The sequence below is a fragment of the Lepus europaeus genome, chromosome X (assembly GCF_033115175.1).
Source record: "Lepus europaeus isolate LE1 chromosome X, mLepTim1.pri, whole genome shotgun sequence".
NCBI classification, from domain to species: domain Eukaryota; kingdom Metazoa; phylum Chordata; class Mammalia; order Lagomorpha; family Leporidae; genus Lepus; species Lepus europaeus.
The window spans coordinates 17352985-17360871 of NC_084850.1; positions in this window are offsets into that span (position 1 = coordinate 17352985).

Genomic DNA, 7887 nt, shown 5'->3' on the forward strand with positions numbered 1-7887 from the left:
GGGAACTTGGAAGGCTTCCATAGCCTTGGCAACTCATGACGACAGCCTAGGGTGGTTACTGGCGCCATAAACTAGAGTGTCAATTTGTTGGGTCAACAACAGGAGCCACTGTGCACTTGCTCCTCATGTGGGATCTCTGTCCTTAATGTGCTGTCCATTTTGATTTAATGCTATAACTAGTACTCAAACAGTATGTTTCACTTTGTGTTTCTATGTGGGTGCAAACTGTTGAAGTATTTATACTAAATTGATCTTCTGTATATAAATAGAATTGAAAACGAATCTTGATGTGAATGGAAAGGGAGATGGAGCGGGAGAGGGGAGGGTTGCGGGTGGGAGGGAAATTATGGGAAGGGGAAGCCATTGTAATCCGTAAGCTGTATACTGGAAATTTATATTCATTAAATAAAAGTTAAAAAAAAAGAATTTTATCCCTTCAGAAATGAACTTTTGCAAATTATCTGTCCATTTTATCTAGTTTATCACTTCCTTTGGACATTAGACAACTTGATTTTCTCAGACACACCGACCCTTTTAATGTTGAAGCAAAGGCAAATATCAATTAGCAGAACCTGACAGTAGCAATAAAGACACTGTGCCTGGATTTCTCAGATACATCCACAGATCTTGACCTTTGCTAGGTCCCTTTGCTAGGCAACTCTCTCCATGCCAGGAAACAATGATCTGCTTTAATTTTTGTGTCTGTGCATGCAGGATAATGCTTCTTTTTCATGCAGCCATCTGACTGTTACCTGTTGTACTCTCTCACTCCCTCTTCACATCTATTAAACAGACTGACACACCAAATATTCCAGCACTTAAATATTGAAATAAGGGTTTGTGTCACTTCATTCTGAGGTAGAGATGGAAAGCTGAATAAGATGGAAACAGAATCAAAATAAATAGCACCAGGCATAGCATAATTAAAGAATACTATTTTGTCATTGGGGTACAAATATGAAAACAAATATGCTGGTCAAAATAGAGAATTAAGAAGTGGCTCCAAGATAGCAGAATAGGGAGGGAGCTCATTGATAGTCCAGGAAAAGATACTTTAATAAAAATGGAGGTAGTTGAAGTCTCAGGGAAGAGTTAGGGGAAAAACTGCAGAGGAAAATCTTCCGGCATTAGAGGGACATGGTGGATCTACGTGGAGGACACGGTGCCCACAACTCAGGAGCCCAGCTGCCAAGAATCTTCTCCCCTGCACCAGCACTGGAAAGAGAGGTGAGGTAAAACCACAGTAGCCTGAGACACTGGTGGAAAAGCGGCAAGAAGAGCTTAGAGGGAACGAAGTTTGAAGCCCCATGGAGGAAAGTACACCAACCTAACGAAAGGAGAGAAAAAAACAAAAGGTACGGTACAGACATGATTCTCTCTCTCCACACACCTACAAAGGTGTGTGAGATGATAGAGCAGCTACCATTTTGGACATATGTAACAGCTGCACAGCTTGGGGCTGAACCCACCCTCAGCCAAACAGAAAAACTTGACTCTGGTTGGGAGTAATAACAGGAGACTAAGACCTAGTGAATGTGTGGAGCATATGAACCAGGACTGTTAAAAAAAAATTAAGGGTGTGTGGGAGAACTCACAGTGTGGCTGAGACGTGAGTAGTCTCCATGGGAGACGCCACAAACTCAGTAACCTTGGCTATCCAGTGGGAGACATTGCAGGGGAATCTGAGCTTACACTGAGGACTGCACAGATCCTTTGTGTGGTTCTTGGGACAGAGAAAATGAATATTACAGCCTCTGGGGCTAGCACTCAGGCACTGATTGCCATCAAGGAGAAGAGCTCAGATGAGTGGAATTACTTTCCTTCCAAGTTAAAAAAAGAGAGAGAGAGAAAAAAAGATTTACCATGCCAAACCTGGGTGTGTCACCTTTGGCATACCCTTAACCCTGAAGAACTGAATAGAGCTCTCTGGCCATACCCACCACAAGCTTCTAGAGATTCACCAAAAGCAGACAGTCCACTTAATCTAGTCATAATATAACAAAAAAGCCACCCCAGCAAGAAGAGAAGAAGAAGAAGGAGAAGGAGAAGGAGAAGGAGAAGGAGAAGGAGAAGGAGAAGGAGAAGAAGAAGAAACCAAATAATATCTCCACAATGCCAAACAACAAATGCAAAAACCAAGGAAACAAGAACAAGGAAGACATCATGATGTTCCCAAATGAACATGACACTCCAATACAAGATTATGAAGATGATGAGATAGAAGAAATGCAAGATATGGATTTCAAAAAATTGATGATAAGAGCATTTAGAAGTTCTCAAAAACAAATGCATGAACTAAAGAAATCCATACAGGACAGGACAGAAAATCTCTCTTGTGAAAATGAAATCTTAAGGAGGAATCAAAATGAATGAGGAATTTAGTAGAACATGAAATTGAGATACTGAAGAGAAAACAAAATTAAATGAAGATTTATTGGAACAAATCAAAAACATTTATTTGAGAGCCTTAAAAACAGAATCAGTGAGGTAGAAGAGAGAATGTCGGACTTAGAAGACAGAGCACAGGAAAGTATACAGTCAAACCAAAGAAAAGAAGAGGAAATTAGAAATCTGAAAAATATTGTTGGGAATCTACAGGATACTATTAAAAAACCCAACATTTGGGTTCTAGGAGTTCCTGAAGGCATGGAGAGAGAGAAAGGATTAGAAGGCCTTTTTAATGAGATACTAGCAGAACACTTCCCGGGTTTGGAGAAGGAAAGAGATATCCAAGTACAGGAAGCACATAGAACCCCCAATAAACATGACCAAAAGAGATCCTCACCATGACACATTGTAATCAAACTCACCACAGTGAAACATAAAGAAAAGATTCTAAAAGGTGCAAGAGAGAAATGTCAGATGACTCTCAGAGGATCTCCGGTTACACTCACAGCAGACTTCTCATCAGAAACCGTACAGGCTAGGAAGGAATGGCGAGATATAGCCCAGGTACTAAGAGAGAAAAACTGCCAGCCCAGAATATTATATCCTGCAAAACTCTCATTTGTCAATGAAGGTGAAATAAAGACCTTTCATAGCAAACAGAAACTGAAAGAATTTGTCACCACTCACCCAGCCCTGCAAAAGATGCTTAAAGATGTGTTACACACAGAAACACAGGAACACAACCATCAATATGAAAGAAGGTAAAGGAAGAAAATATCCCAGTAAATGATCGCAGGAAGTTCAAAGCATATATGAGAAAATCTTTGGGAAAATGGCAGGGCTAAGTCATTACTTATCAATAGTCACATTGAATGTTGATGGACTCAACTGTCCAGTTAACAGGCCCAGACTAGTGGAATGGATAAAGGAACAAAACCAATCTATTTGCTGCTTACAAGCAAGACATCTTTCCAACAAAGATGCATGCAGACTGAAAGTGAAAGGTTGGAAAAAGATATACCATGCCAACAGAAACCAAAAAAGAGCTGGAATAGCCATCTTAATATCAGACAAAATAAATTTTAACACAAAAACTGTTAAGAGAGACGAAGAGGGCACTATGTAATGTTTAAGGGATCAATTCAAAAGGAAGATGTAACTATTACAAACGTATATGCACGTAATTACAGGGCACCAGTTTATTTAAAAGATATGTCAAGGGACTAAAAGGGAGACTTAGACTCCAATACAATAGTATTGGGGGACTTCTGTACTCCACTTTCAACAACAGACAGATCAACCAGACAGAAGATCAACAAGAAAACAGCATCTAATCCACACTATAGTCTAAATGGATCTAACAGATATCTACAGAACTTTTCATCCTACACTTAAAGAATACACATTCTTCTCAGCAATACATGGAGCCTTTTCTAGGATTGACCACATACTATAGGCCATAAAGCAAGTCTCAGCAAATTCAAATGAATCAAAATCCTATCATGCATCTTCTCAGACACCATGGAATGGAGCAGGAAATTAGCAACTCAGGAATCCCTAGATCATATGCAAACACATGGAGACTGAACAACATGTTCCTGAATGAACAGTGGGTCATAGAAGAAATCAAAAGAGAAATCAAAAACTTTATGGAAGTAAATGAGGATAACAACACAACATATCAAAACTTGTGGGATACAGCAAAAGCAGTGTTAAGAGGAAAGTTTATAGCAATAGGTGCCTACATCAAGAAATTGGAAAGACACCAAATAAATGAGCTTTCAATGCATCTCAAAGATCTAGAAAAACTGCAGCAAACCAGATGCAAAATGAGTAGAAGAGAAATAATTAAAATCAGAGAAGAAATCAGCAGAATTGAATCAAAAAAAATTTCAAAAAATCAGCCAAACAAGGAGCTGTTTTTTTTGAAAAAAATAAACAAAATTGACACCCCATTGGCCCAACTAACTAAAAAAAGGAGAAGACCCAAATCAATAAAATCAGAGACTAAAAAGGGAATGTAACAACAGGATGAAAAGTTCTGTAGATATCTGTTAGATCCATTTGGGCTATAGTGTCATTTGAATCTGCTGTCTCCTTGTTGCACTTCTGTCCTGTTGATCTGTCTATTTCTGAGAGTGGAGTATTGAAGTCCCCCAGTACTATTGTATTGGAGTCTAAGTCTCCCTTTAAGTCCCTTAACAAATCTTTTAACTAAACCGGAGACCTGTAATTATGTGCATCTACATTGATAATCATTATATCTTCCTGTTGAATGGATCCCTTAATCATTATATAGCGCCCCTCTTTGTCTCTCTTAACAGTTTTTGTGTTAAAGTTTATGTTGTCTGATATTAAGATGGCAATGCCCGCTCTTTTTTCATTTCTGTTGGCATGGTATATCTTTTTCCAGCCTTTCACTTTTATTCTGTATGCATCTTTGTTAGAAAGATGTGTTTCTTGTAAGCAGCAAATAGATGGGTTATGTTCCTTAAACCAATCAGTGAATCTGTGTCTTTTAACTGGACAGTTGAGGCCATTAATTTTCAATGTGACTATTGATAAGTAGTAACTTTGCCCTGCCATTTCCCAAAGATATTTTCTAATATATACTTTGAACTTCCTGTGATCTTTTGCTGTGAGGTTTCCTTCCTTTACCTTCTTTCATATTGATGACCGTGTTTCTGTGTTTCTGTGTGTAACACATCTTTAAGCATCTTTTGCAGGGCTGGGTGAGTGGTGACAAATTCTTTCAGTTTCTGTTTGCTATGAAAAGTCTTTATTTCACCTTCATTCACAAATGAGAGCTTTGTAGGATATAATATTCTGGGCTGGCAGTTTTTCTCTCTTAGTACCTGGGCTATATCTCGCCATTCCCTTCTAGCTTGTAGGGTTTCTGATGAGAAATCTGCTTTGAATCTAATTGGAGATCCTCTGAGTTACAAAGCAATGGTTCAAGGTAAGTTTTCATATACAGATAGTCATAGCATTTGTGTATAACAAACTCATGTTTAAGTGTGCACTCAGGGAAAGAAAAGCTTCCTGAATTAAAGGTGTATGAGTGTTAAAAGATGTATGACACATCACTCTGTGATGAAATCAAACTAATTTGTAATTAGTTAAGCAGATCCTATAGTGGAAACTATTCTATGATAATTTTTGAGCAATGGATAGAAAAATCAACTACAAATTTCCTAGAATTGTTTGGCTACCCCTTAGATTCGTCTGGGAAATGGTTATTAAGTATAACTTGTTGAATTCATTTTAATCAGCAGATGGAAAGAAGTGGGAGAGGTAAATGTGGGTGTTGAAAAGTGGTATTTTTAATAAATTCCAAAACTTGGGTTAATTTATGTCATCTTTGCACATTTTGGTCAATTAGTTTGCTGCTTTCTTTCTAGTGATATATTTTCTTTAGGAATTCACCCCCACCCCCATCCCAGAGAAGGTCCTCATTCTTCTGCAGTAATTGCTATGGCTTCGCAACTTGTCTTTGAGCTCCCTCTGCTGGCCCCAAGAAGGCTGTAATACATGATGAAAGCAATCATATTAAAAGGGCAGCCTTTCCTATCTTTCATTTAGAAGGAAATGAAATAGTGTCTTGATTTATACTTTCAGTGAAATAGGTGATTGTGGCATTTAGCACACAGTATTAAAGACTGATTCTATCAATATACACCATAACAAAGCTTTCTATACCCCTGGAGCAATGTGGCTACCTTTATGCTTTTTTCCTAAATATTGTCTGTGCAAAAAGTCCATGGAGTCCATGCATATGCTCCTGGTTTCTACTTTTTGTTCTCTTTTTTAAAAAGGTTTATTCATTTATTTGCAAGTCAGAGTTACATGGAGAGAGAAGGAGAGGCATAGAGAGAGAGAGAGAGAGAGAGAGAGAGAGAGAGGTCTTCCATCCATTGGTTAATTCCCCAAATGGCCACAACAGCCAGAGCTGTGCTGATCTGAAGCCAGGAGCCAGGAGCTTCCTCTGTGTCTCCCACACAGGTGCAGAGGCCCACGCACTTGGGCCATCTTCCACTGCTTTCTCAGGCCATAGTAGGGAGTTGGATTGGAAGTAGAGCAGCTGGGACTCGAACTAGTGTCCATGTGGGATGCCGGCACTGCAGGCAGCGGCTTTACCCACTATGCCACAGCGCTGGCCCCTCTGCTTTTTGTTTTCTAAGATTTATTTATTTAATCAAGAAGCAGAGTTAGAGACAGAGAGAGGGAGAGAGAGGTCTTCCACCCACTGGTTCATTTCTCAGATGGCCCCAATGGCCAGAGCTGGTCCAATCTGAAGCCAGGAGGCAGGAGCCTCCTCTGGGTCTCCCACATAGGTGCCTAGGCCCAAGCACTTGGGCCATTCTCCGCTTTCTTCCCAGGCCACCAGCAGCCAATTGGATCAGAAGAGGAGCAACCAGGACCTGAACCAGCGCCCATATAGAATGCCAGCACAGCAGGCAGAGGCTTAACTCACTATGCCATCATGCCAGCCCTGGTTTCTGGTTTTAAAGTGATTTTATATGTGCACGTTTCCTAAGCAACAAGAGGATATGTGATGCGTGTTAATGCATGCATCTACCGCTTTCACCTGCTTTCTTTTAGACTCCTTTAAAGGTGACTTTGAGTGTATTAATAATTGCCATATTCAACATGAATGAAGATGAATTTTTTTCTGATTACCATATGTTCAGTATCACTGAGTTTACAGATAAAATTAGATGGCACTGATTTGAGGAGATGTTGGGAGTTACAAGTTCCCTCCCTATAAACTTAAATGTCTCAGTCACTCTCTTGTATGTTCTGAACTGAACTGAATTTGATGAATGACCTTAAGAAAGGAGCTTAACTTTTATGTATTTGTTTTATTAAGTACAGAATGAAGGTGTTATATGAGGCCATCTCTAATGATTTGATGATTTGGTGTTAATTGATCTATGGTCCACAAAATGTTTTCCCAATGAAATTTATCCGGTAAAGTTTCACCTGAACACTTGGCTTTTCCTTAGTCTACATTTTATTTTATAACTTAGATGTTTTATGTTTGGACATTTGAAAGAAATAGGTAAATGATGATCTTTATGGAAAATGGCACATAATGAGCAGTAGAAAACCCAATTAGATATATTTGGTTTATGAACAGCCTCCAGGATGGTTAAAATAATGTGAAACCAAGGTGGACATGAATAAAAGATACATATGAATCAAGAAAAGAATTGAAATGGAATATTTTCTATTTGAAACTTGCTATGAGTGGTTGTAGGTGGCTATTGGAAATCTTCCCTGAAGTGACCCATCTAACAGGGTGACATATTAGTAATAAGACTAAAATGTCTTCCTAGGAAGCAACTGACCTTAAATGCAGTCAATGTAAAACAAGCTGTCAACTTGGAAGTTATAATAGGTTCTACAAATCTATTAAAATAGAAAGATGATGACAATCATTTCAAAGGCCAGGGAAAGGAAAACTGGAATTGTCCCTTGTCAGCATCTCCAGTTCTG